Source organism: Schistocerca gregaria, chromosome 3 (genome assembly GCF_023897955.1).
Source record: "Schistocerca gregaria isolate iqSchGreg1 chromosome 3, iqSchGreg1.2, whole genome shotgun sequence".
In the NCBI taxonomy this organism is placed as follows: domain Eukaryota; kingdom Metazoa; phylum Arthropoda; class Insecta; order Orthoptera; family Acrididae; genus Schistocerca; species Schistocerca gregaria.
The window spans coordinates 407,646,802-407,659,795 of NC_064922.1; the positions used below are offsets into that span (position 1 = coordinate 407,646,802).

The 12,994-nt window shown below is 41.1% G+C and overlaps 1 long non-coding RNA gene across 1 annotated transcript in view; it reads right to left on the reverse strand.

Annotated features, from left to right (window-relative positions):
- Positions 1-12,754, reverse strand: part of LOC126354300 (uncharacterized) — a 132,110-nt gene extending 119,356 nt beyond the window's left edge. The window contains exon 1 of the long non-coding RNA XR_007565292.1: positions 12,546-12,754. This is a non-coding gene — a long non-coding RNA (uncharacterized LOC126354300). The remainder of the gene's footprint in view (positions 1-12,545) is intronic.
- Positions 12,755-12,994: the final 240 nt, after the last annotated feature.

The following is a 12,994-nucleotide window of genomic DNA, read 5'->3' on the forward strand; positions in this document are numbered from 1 at the left end:
TGCCATTCATCGCACCAATTAGAAATTTTGTCTAAGCCATCCTGTATAATCCTACAGTCACTCAACGACGTTATCTCCCCGTACACCACAGCTTTATCAGAAAAAAGCTGGAGACTGCTGCCAACCCCGTTCACCAAATCATCTCTATACATAAAAGGCTATGCCCTGACTCACTGAATAACCTACTCATCATAGCCCATCCTCAAAAAGCTAAGAATAGAAACTTGAAATTTGGAGAAACTAAGAAACTTATACTGTAGGCGTCGTTTAAAAAGGAATTTTTCTAAATTCCAACCCTAAAAGCGTGAAAAAGGGGAGGAAGTGTTGTTTTGAAAAATGTTGCTGTTAAGAGAATTTTGACGGTAGACCTTCGAAAACTGGTATTTGGTTTCTAGGTCAGAAATAAATAAATACTTGTTTTAGCATTTTTGGAAAGTTAATCGTAACGGGGTGAAATCTTGTTTTGAAAATATATTATTATTGAAGAACTACTAAAGTAGTTTTCAAGCTATGAACATTGGTGTTTCAATTCTTGGTTACAAATTTAAAAAAATACTTGTTTCCTTTTTTGGGAAAATTAACTCCAAATTGGGGGCAATACGGGATGAAATTGTTTGGGATAAGATTTTACTAACTACTTTATTTTTATTTTATTTTGTTATCTAATTATTTTCAAATCTAAATCTATGAAAATTTAATTTTGGTTTATCAGTTACAAATGAAACACACACATGTCGCTATGTGTGTAATTTAATTCTTAAGAGTGTGAAACAAGTGGCGAAACGTCTTATGAAAGTATTTCAAAACTAAAGCATTTTTAAAACTAAAACTTTGAAAAATGGTGTTTGGCGTCTCAGTTGGAAACTAAAAAACTACTTGTTCACTCTGTTTGGGAATTCAAGCCGTAAGGGGGTGATACAGGGTCAGAGTGACTCAATGACTCATCATCTAGCCCAAATTGCTAAAGACAGAAACTTTAAGTTTGAAGAGGGCATGGACCTCCTAAGGGGGTGAAATACGAGATGAATCGCTTTTTTGAATGTTTGTCACTATTAATAGATTTCTGAAGCTAGAACTACAACTGCTATTTGGTTTCTCAGTCAAAGTAAAAAAAAAAAGAAAACGTCTTTCTGCATTTTTGAAAATTGACCCACTAAGTGCGTAAAATAGTGGATGAAAGTTTTTTGAAAATAAATAATTACTAAATAACCACTAAAGGGTTTTTAAGGCTACATCTACGAGAACCTGTATTTGAATTCGCGGTTAGAAATTAAAAATAATACGTGTTTGATTGTTTCTGCAAATTCCACCCCTAAAGGAGTGCAGTTTCGATTAAATAAAAACAAAAGAAGAAACATCTCTTCAGGCCATATTGTCTATGAGAGCGAAGCAGCGGGTGCTAAGTTAGTTTATGCATGTAGAGAATTAGAGCCGTCTCATTACACTTGCCTTTGGCATTCCTCAAGATAATCTTGGCCTCCACGAATAGGGAATCTTCCTGTTGCCCCTCATCCGTAGTTCGCAGTATATCATGTGAGAAAAGCGCAAGCTGATTTCCCATGAGCGTGGCTTTCTAAATACAAGCTAGTTTGTCGACAAAACCTTTTCTGTCTCAGATATATTAATATATTCGAACTCAGAATACGTTCATGAATTCTGCAGCAAACCAGTGTTTACGATATTGGCCTTTAACGATGCGGATCTGTTTTTTGTGAGAAATTTGCGATATATATAATCCAAGTAAGGGGCTAGTGCCGCTGCGCACTCTCTGTAAAACCGAATTAGGATTCCAACCGAACCTTGTGGCTTATTTGTTTGCCACGCATTCAGTTATTTGTCCACACCGCAGAAGCCTACTGCTATATCCTCCACACGGAAGACAGTGAGACGGTAAAAAAATGGTATCTTTGTACGATCCTCCTGCGTGAATAATTTCTTAAATGCGAAATTTTATACTTCAGCTTTCCTTTTCCTGTCTTCTATTCCGAGGTCAGATTGAAGGACTGGGTATAATCCTGCTACCCTCTCAGCGATTTTACGTAGGAAGAGAATTTTGTCGGGTTCTGGCAGTATCTTCATATACATTGTGATGGTGGAACTAGTTGTTAGCGTTGCGCATCGATTTTCTTACAGACGCACGAATTTCTACCGCCTTATGACTGTCGAAATTTTTGCGTTCTATTTTGAACTGACAGTGCAGTGATCTCTACTTCGCCAGCGGTTTCCGAATTTTGTTATTAAACTGTGGTGTGTCTTTTCCGTTCTTAATCCACTTTCTAGGCACATATTTCTCCAGAGCTTGATTTACAGTCCACTTAAACTTTGCCAAAAGTTCCTCAACGCCTATCATACTGCAACTAAATGGTGTCCATTCGTTTCCTAATTAGAATGTTACCAACTGCATATCTGATCTTTCTATAATAAATACTCTTCTGCGCTTTTTGGTAGCTATATTAACTTTAGTAACCGTCGTCGTTGTGATGGCACCTTGATCATTGATCCCTGGCTCTATAGTGACTCTGTATATTAGGTCAGGCCTGTTTCCAGCTGCAACATTGTAAGGTGGTACTTCACATTAATTCAATTTCCACCACTTGCTACGTGATTAATCTGAAATTATAAAATATTTGACAGGTTCTCCACCGTTATGAGACCATCTGAATGGGACTAACGTCATAAGGTACTGTTCTCCGTTAATTGTTAATATTAATTGACTGAGGGGTGACTGGTTTCATTAGCAAAGTCTGTGGAATAAGAGTCAGAAATGGAACATAGGCCTCATGGTGTGTGTTAGGGCAGCCGTGACTAGCCCGGAAGTGACGAGTACTGTGAGGATGTGCCGACACAGCTTTCAAAGCCGGTTTCTCAGTACAGCTTACTGCGGGAGGTCCCATAGCGACGCGCAGGCCGGCTGGGGGTTCTTTCAAGTTAGAGCGGTCGGTGACCTAACAGACTGGATCACGAGAGCGCAAACGCCATGTGCACCGGAGCTCAGTCACGTCTGGAAATCTTGTTGAATAATACAGAGGAAGTCTGGAATGTCCTCAGCGACACAGCGGCGCCTGCAGCCATTAGCGTGGGTGTCACATACGCCGGGCTGCTTCTCCTGAATTTTCCACTGAGTGATCTTCGGTTGCTGAAATTTTGTTCAGGTGACACAGTAGGGATAAATTCCGGAACTTTAGATGCCAAAAGCCAAAGTAAAGTCGGTTACAGCTCAACTGCCAGAAAACTGAGCAGAGAGATGATGTATAGGGAATTCAGTGATTATGATTCGCTGCCAGCATTTAGGGCAGAGGTCTGCTGGAGAACCAGCTGTGTTCAGAGTAGGACAGTTAATAATTTCAAAAATATCAGGAATCCGATATATCGATATTTAAAAACAGCCTTAGGCCCTTACGGTTAAAAGCGTCTATATATCGACGGAAAAAATATCGCCGTACCGGCCTATAAAAATATCGGCTGCACATTGTACATGTACCGCCGGTTTTTGGAGCTACACATTTAAGTATTCATTTATTATTAAATATTCAGTACATTAACAAGCAAGCAGCTTGCTTACCTCCTTTAGAGCAAGAATTAAAAGAAAAACCATGAATGTTCACGCTTGGCAATGACCACTTTGCTAACAGTGGTTACTGCGTGTAAGTGGCTGCATAAAAGGTGGCTGATGGGTCCATCGTTTGGTTGCGTCACGTATCGAATTTGACCGGAACACTTCATGTCGACTCTCCGGTGTTTTTCATTTCTGCAAAAGCGTCGGAGAACTGGCAGTTGTAGCGTCAAAATTGCATGATGAAGGTAAACATTGCAGTTTCTTTTTGTAGAAACGAGTACTGATTACGTCAGTATTTGCTCTCACATGCCTCCGTCAGTGGCAAAGGACAATCTTGTCATTTGGATTTCTATTCATCATTTTCAGTAGCTGTATTTCAAAAACTCTGATTTGAAGAAACAGAACATGACTTGCGTTAAAAATTGTTTCTTAACGTAACTGTTGTGCTGTTTCTTTACACCGGAAATCTTGTTATTCCATTCACACCGCAACCCACCAGTGCAATCGGACTTCTTTCTGCCAGCTATACTTGCTTCACACCTCAATGAGAAAGACAAGACGTGATGAAAGCTAAAAAAAAGAGTAACAGAGCTTCACACAGTTAAAGTAAAATTATGTTCCCTCTCAATTTCAAAGGAACAATTCCAAATACTAACCGAAAAAAAATTTGAAAATTTGTGGTAAGATCTTATGGGACCAAACTGCTGAGCTCATTGGTCCCTAAGCTCACACACTACTTAAGCTAACATAAACTAACTTACGCTGAGATCGACACACACACCCAAGCCCGAGGACTCGAACCTTCGGCTGGGAAGTCGTGCGGACTGGAACAAGGCCCCCCTAGACTGCGCGGCTACCCCACGCGGCTATTTACCGAAAATTGCGAAAAAAAGTATAAAATAAAAATATCAGCACTTGATATTGTCATTTCTATATCGATATATCGGTGGAAAAGGTATCGCCCGTATATGACCGGGCAAGGTGGCGCAGTGGTGAGCACAGTAGAGTCGCATTCGGAAGCAAGACTGTTCAATCCCGCGTCCGGCCATTCTGATACAGGTTTTTCGTGATTTCCCTAAATCGCTAGCGGCAAATTCCGTGATGGATCCTTTAAAAGGGCAAGGCCGACTTCTTTCCCCGTCCTTCCCTAATCCGATAAGACCGATGACCTCTCTGTTTGGTCTGTTCCCCCTAACAACCCAACCCAAGCCTCATCAACTAAGGTGCGACTAAGGCCCATATATGTCGACATTTCCTGGTAAAAATATGATATATCGATGTATTGATATGCTGTTAACAGCCCTAGTTCAGAGAGCGTCTTCCATCCAGATGCCCATGAGGAACCGATGTTTTGCACTTCAGCCCTTCTTGATAACGGATGGACTTGCTCTCTTTTACTCTGCAGCGAACTTGTAGTTTAGCGAGTAAACTACGACGATTTCGAACTTCGCTGAGAGATCTCGCTTATTAGGTAACATATGTCGATCTATAGAGCACTTCTCTTGTTACACTCTCAACTTGAGACTTTACTGAATTTCTACGTTCTGACTAGGAGTTCACGTCTCTCACCTGTCGCGTCGAGAGAAACTACAAAACAGTATTCAGATTTATTTGTGGACCGCAGTCTGCTCTCCATGCTCTTCTATTTTAGTATTTAGAATATTCTGAGGGCTGCAGCTTTGCCGACGGTGCCGATTTTTTCGAGAATAGTCACTTCGTTTCGCCACCGCGTTGCCTTAATGACGATATTGCGATTCACTGTGCCATCGTAGTGCTGTAAAAGCAAATTGTGTTCATCTCCACAATGAAATCAATTGTTTAGGAGCAGCTTCTTCTACACTTCGGTACTGAGGTGATGTCAGTCATTTAGCATTTATCTAAATGGTTCTGAGCACTACGGGTCTTAACTGCTGTGGTCATCAGTCCCCTAGAACTTAGAACTACTTAAACCTAAGTAACCTAAGGACATCACACACATCCATGTTCGAGGCAGGATTCGAACCTGCGACCGTAGCGACCACGCGGTTCCAGACTGTAGCGCCAAGAACCTCACGGCCACTCCGGCCGGCAACATTTACCTCACAGATAGCACATCGAAAACCAGAGCAGAACTAGGCAGATGATTACTAGTATTAGTTTAGAGTGACTTATGCTTTACACGTCCGTTGGACGATTGCGCCAGGGTTTCATCTTGATTTAAATGGGTAATGACTCCAAATAAATTTGTGTAGTGCAGAATTAAAACAATTTTAATCTGCCACGAAGTTTCATATCAGCGCACACTCCGCTGCAGAGTGAAAATCTCATTCTGGAAACATCCCTCAGGGTGTGGCAAAAACATGTCTCCGCAATATCCTTTCTTTCAGGAGTGCTAGTTCTGCAAGGTTCGCAGGAGAGCTTCTGTAAGGTTTGGAAGGTAGGAGACGAGGTACTGGCAGAAGTAAAGCTGTGAGGACGGGGCGTGAATCGTGATGGGTAGCTCAGTTGGTAGAGAACTTGCCCGCGAAAGGCAAAGTTCCTGAACTCGAGTCTCAGTCTGGCATACAGTTTTAATCTGCCAGGAAGTTGCAAGGTATAAAATATTTTTACTGGATATGGGTTATCTAAAAAGCCGTTCCACACAGTTTTGGGAAAGCACGTTCAAAAATATTCCACAGAACCGTTTCTGTAACACTTGCAGTGAATACATAGATGTCCAAATCTATATTAACGTCTCCACCAGCTAACACTGGATGATCTGGGTACTTCTGTGCTATTGACCGTACACTTCCTTTGAATAATTCTACAACAGTTATGACGAAATCGCGTGGGCACGAAAAACATTCAATGGTTAATTTTAATTCTCGTAGGCTTGCTAGTCGCGTCCTCGTAACTTCACAGCGAGACTGAATTTCGACCTCGACTGACACAATATTTGAGCTGACAGCAATGAACACACCCATCCTATGGCGTCCAGTCTGTCCTTTCAATAAACGTTCCATACCTCAATAAGCTCGAAGCTGCTTACAAGAATAATATACAGAAGAATGGAAAAGAAAATTGAGAATGCGCTAGGTGACGATCAGTTTGGCTTTAGAAAAAGTAAAGGCACGAGAGAGGCAATTCTGACTTTAAGGCTAATAATGGAAGCAAGGCTAAAGAAAAATCAAGACACGTTCATAGGATTTGTCGACCTGGAAAAAGCGTTCGACAATATAAAATGGTGCAAGCTGTTCAATATTCTGAACAAAGTAGGGGTAACCTATAGTGAGAGACGGGTCATATACAATATGTACAACAACCAAGAGGGAATAATAAGAGTGGACGATCAAGAACGAAGTGCTCTTATTAAGAAGGGAGTAAGACAAGGCTGTAGCCTTTCGCCCCTACTCTTTAATCTGTACATCGAGGAAGCAATGATGGAAATAAAAGAGAGGTTCAGGAGTGGAATTAAAATACAAGGTGAAAGGATATCAATGATACGATTCGCTGATGACATTTCTATCATGAGTGAAAGTGAAGAAGAATTAAATGATCTGCTGAACGGAATGAACAGTCTAATGAGTACACAGTATGGTTTGAGAGTAAATCGGATAAAAGACGAAGGTAATGAGAAGTAGTAGAAATGAGAACAGCGAGAAACTTAACATGAGGATTGATGGTCACGAAGTCAATGAAGTTAAGGAATTCTGCTACCTAGGCAGTAAAATAACCAATGACGGACGGAGCAAGGAGGCAAAAAGGTATTTCTGAGAAAGAGAAGTATACTAATATCAAATACCGGCCTTAATTTGAGGAAGAAATTTCTGAGGATGTACGTCTGGAGTACAGCATTGTATGGTAGTGAAACATGGACTGTGGGAAAACCGGAACAGAAGAGAATCGAAGCATTTGAGATGTGCTGCTATAGACGAATGTTGAAAATTAGGTGGACTGATAAGGTAAGGAATGAGGAGGTTCTTCGCAGAATCGGAGAGGAAAGTATTATGTGGAAAACACTGATAAGGAGAAGGGACAGGATGATAGGACATCTGCTAAGACATGAGGGAATGACTTCCATGGTATTAGAGGGAGCTGTAGAGGGTAAAAACTGTAGAGGAAGACAGAGATTGGAATACGTCAAGCCAATAATTGAGGACGTAGGTTGCAAGTGCTACTCTGAGATGAAGAGGTTAGCACAGGAAAAGAATTCGTGGCGGGCCACATCAAACCAGTCAGTAGATTGATGACCAAAAAGAAAAAAGAAAAATCTCACTTAATTATTCAGATTTTTCTACTTCGTTTTTCAGCCAGCTCTCGGATCCGACATATATTCGCTGGAGGGTACTTAATTCTGGAATTTTGTTACAAAATATTTCGACTATTTACTGTTACTATTTTGACAGTCGAAGTGTCTTTACTTTGTATCTGGTCCTATTTCGCTCTGCGCATCGACTGTCGAGCGTTCATCAGAGACGTCAAAATACCGCCTAGCCTAAAAAAACCTCCATATACACTCCACAAGTACTCTGCTACCAGCTACCTGAGCTACTATCTTTTGATTTGATTATGTAATTTCTTACGGCCACCTGTAAGATTTGGCAACACTGTAGGACGTGGAGATATCTACAGGAAGAGTTGCTTTAAAGTTGACCTGAAACAGTACTGCATGCACTGGTGATCCTGTGGTAAACGTGGTAACGTGAAGTTCATACATAGAGCGCGTTCCCTCTCTGTTTTTTAAAACCACATGTTGTCTCCTATAATTGTGTAGGCTACATCATGATGACCATAACTTATGCGGATTATGAGGAGGAGGACATTACAATATTTTATGTACTAATGAATGCAAAGTTTACCTTGCATAGAGGTTCATGGAGGTTATTGTAACGTATTGCCATATATGTTGGTACAGCCAAATTTACTAAATGTCAATCTGTATTTGTCCTAGAATTACACTTGCAGGGAATTACTGAATGTTTCATATGTTTAAAGGAGAGCATTGAGTGTGGAATGAAAAAAAGGATTCTACAATTTTTGATATTTTGTTCTCCATGGATTTAATAGATGAACGCTGGAAGTGGAGACAGCTGGAAACACTGGCACTAGTGTGGGGTAAATAAATGCTAAGAAGTCACGTCAGTAAATAGTTTTCATGTTTCAACCTGAGTGTTGGGCACATTCAAGAAGATCAGTGCGCTTTTATGACGGACGTTTTCACAATTTACCACTATAGTCTTTGCCACAGTATCCGACTTCAATCTTTGTAAGAACCTCACATTCAATGGACAACTGTGAGGAAAAAAAGGATGAGCAGGTTTAAATGTCCTGTTGGTTATGAGTATTTTATCTGGGCCATTCCAGTTTGTCATCAGCGAGAGCTCTAACGTCGTAAGAGCTAAGCTAATCGAAATCAAACACAAGCCAAAAGGTCAATGGGTCAAGTACTGTATAGAAAGTAATCTGAAAAACAGAATACCTCTAAACACGCAAACGTTTTCTTAGAATATGGAAAACCATCAGCTGTATTTCAGAATGCTGACATTCAAAATTTTGTGCCTGACTGGGACACTAACCCGCATTTCCCGTTTATCATGAGCGGTGACCTAGGCGTTGGGCTACCCATGCATGACTCACGCACAGACCCAAACTTCCCTGTCATCAACAATCTGAAATGTTCCTTCAGACATGCATGCAGATCCGAAGTAATAGGCACTGCGGCGACGTTACGAAATACTTGAAATGTTTTCTACACTGACGATGTGGAAAACCATCAGCTGCATAATGAAATGACCGCAATGAAAATTTGTACTGAACTGGGATTCATATCCCGTATTCCTCCTTATGACAAGCAGTTGCCTTACCATTAGGTAATCTGAACACCCTTCACGTCAGACCCAGTCTTCCAAATTGTAAAACATGCATCTACAACGTGCCATTATTTACTGATATATTCCTGTATGGGAGAGACATTTTAACTGAAAGTCGCTTGCCCCTATCGGTGGATAATTATGATAATGATCTGCTTGCCTTGTTCAGAAGTAGGAAGCAATGTTTCTTCAGACATGTACGCACGTCCATGCTCGCAACTGAATATACAGTTCATGTATTTCATAAAGGCAGTAAATACCACACTGCATACATCCCTGAAGGAATATTGCACTGTACTTCATAACAATACAGGATCTGCAACATCGTATTTATCCATCGACGCCAGACAATGACTTTGAATTAAAATGGGAGCCTTCCACAGGAATAGACATAATGGATAAATTAGTGCAGGATGTAGATACATGGTTGAAGACATAAGGAAGTTTGGGTCTGGCAATGAAGGATGTTCAGATAGCGTAATGGTAAGGCGATAAGCGGAAAATTTGGGTTTGAATCCCAGTCTGGCACAAATTTTCATCCTCGTCATTCCATTACACAGCTGATGGTTCCTCATTTTCATAACTGAGAATATATTCCATGTATTTCATAATGGCTGTGGTCTCCACAACCCTGTTCCTTTGGACATACATGTTTGTCTGAGGGAACATGGCATCACACTTCTGCACAACACTGACACGGTAATATCGTCCATACAACTGACAGGAATGGCAGCTGCCTTACCTTGTTGCTTCAGAAAATATAGACTCTCTCCGGTACATTAGGTGAGGACCACCACGACCAGTCCGATGGCTGCCAGCATTGTTGTTTCTGCGTTCTTCGTTGTTGCGGCATTACTGACAGGTGCGGGAACCAAATCCCTCACCCGCCCCTTTAACAGGACACAAGCTGAAAGTGCCTAGTGGTACATCTAAAAGAAAGAGGTGTCAGAAACCCAGCCAGCAGTTCCATCTAGGCGTCATTGTCTTCAGGGGTGTGTGCCAGTCACTGGCAGCTAAAAGTACGACACCCTCACTGGCGTCTCAAAGTACGACACCCTTCTTCGTCGTGATCAATGGACTGCTAAGGTGTCTCAGAGGGAACGGCTCAACCTCCATTCATCGCTATCACTTAAGTGACTCCTGGTGCTTAATATGTAATGGTTCAAATGGCTCTGAGCACTATGGGACTCAACTGCTGTGGTCATTAGTCCCCTAGAACTTAGAACTACTTAAACCTAACCAACCTAAGGACATCACACACATCCATGCCCGAGGCAGGATTCGAACCTGCGACCGTAGCAGTCGCACGGTTCCGGACTGCGCGCCTAGAACCGCTAGACCACCGCGGCCGGCTAATATGTAATGGGGTAAGGGGAATGCTGACGTCATTTGCACTAGCTGATGACCCTGCATTGGCTCCTGAGGTGGGGGTTGTCTATGTTTATGCTGAATACATAACTGGTTCTTGTGCAAGTGTTGTCTCTGACCACGACCTCAAACAGTTACCGACACCTGTGCCGGAGTTTCACCCTTCCAGAAACAGGTTGTAAAACGTGACAGCCAGGCGTGGGGGTAGGTCGCAAGAGATCCTTGATATCAACATTATTATTAGGGATAATTTTCATATCAAGATGTCTTAATTTCCTATCATTTTTCACGTTTCCTATATCTATTACTGAGACTTCTACAACGACCCAAACTACCAAAAGTTTTGTGTACGGTGTCTATCTGCTGAGCCAACCTCCATAAGTTTCTTGACCATATATCCAGCATTTTCACACTCTTAGGCTAGAACGACAGGTCCACGTTGGACAACCGTTTGACTGTATATTCCAGAACAGTTTTCAAAGTTTCACAGATGTGTATTTTGAGCAATGCTGATAAAGGACAACAAACTTGTCTGAAGCTCCTACATGCATGAATATGGATTAATTTTGTTAATATTTTATTTACGTAAGCTTATCATGACAGTAATCCATTACAAGAATTGAATACTCTGTATGTGTCTAAATTTTACTCGTATTTATATGTGCTCAGTGCTCATCACAGAATTAGTGCATTATGCATATATGTACCACGTCTCTCCGTTACTCTCTACAATTTAGATGATGCCATACAATCTTGTTCTTATTGAAGGGGAATTAATTACAAATGTAACTTTCGTATATCCAGTGCTTAGTTGCTTAAGAATAAAGAACATGTCTACGCATGGTATTCTAGCCATAAGACAATTTTGTCCTCTGATTATTTTCAGCTGAGAACCAATACTTGCCCTCAATACATTTCCTTAAAGTTTAGCTGACGGAGCAGTTACACTCAGTACCCAACAATTACAACGTTTTTGTGTCCGTTATTTAGAGCCAAATTTAGGTCTGCATCACTATTGAAAGACCTAGTGATATTTGCAACAGCTTCGTAGTATATTCTTTGTCTTCTCGAAATTTAATTCTTGCCAACTCCTATTGTATTCACATTCGTGAACACAATACCAGAACGAAACTGTGGGAGCTATACCTTCGACTCTAAAGCCAGTACATCATAAACTAACTTTGGGATCTGCTCTTGCTCAAAAGGTATAGGTATACAGGCATGAAGCATTCAGATACCTGTACAGACGTGTTACATTTTAGGCAGAATTGCAGACAGGTATACAGTTAGTCACTAAATTTATTTTTTCTTCGAAATACTTCTCTACTATAGATGATACACTGAAAAGGAGTATTAATTTAAGAGCGAGAATGTGATAGTTTTAAGAAAAATACCTTACCTGCACCACATATTAAGTTTTGACCACGTAATCGACTCCGGGATCTCATCTTCAAGTGGCCATATTTAATGCGATAGCATGTGTTTGTAGTTAAACATAAGGGTAAAGAAGTGCAGCACAGATTACATTGGCGACGCTTTTTCTCAAAGCACATGACTTGAGCACATAATAAGGAACCCTGCAGTAGGTGCGTATGTCATATGATGTCAGTTTAAAAGACACTGTGTAACGCGCGCACACACACACACACACACACACACACACACACAAATGGAACAGTACAGGGCATAGAAAAAGTTCCTTACCTACGAGAATTATTAGCATAAACAAATCTAGACGACTGGTTAGTTTTAAATATGACAGAGGTAAATGCGTGAAATCGCTTCAATCATACCGTTGGTAGCTTGACAGTCTTCACGCAATTCCCGTTGACGTTGACGTAACCGGAATGGCATTTCGTTGGCACGTCGATACCATGTCCAACAGGCATCAAGGTTGTAGTTTCTGTTGACTGTGGACCAACGAAAACCGCCTGTACTGTTAAAGTGATACACAATACATATATCCACATCATTCTTCCGCGGCGTCTGCAGCTAAAGTGATGCGTCTATGTAATTCTGCTGACTTTCACGTCCTCCACGATTTACTCCAAGGTGAATCAACAGTTACGCAATCGCTGCTAAACAGTTTCTTGAGAACCGGCTCCCAAATAATGATGTCACGAGTTTTACGCAAGCTCCTTTCCTTCTGTACATCTAACATTTTTTGCCGTGTTCACCATATCTGCATGTTCCAATGTCTTTCGCTAGCTCTTAGCCTGCAATGCGGTTTACTGTCTACTGG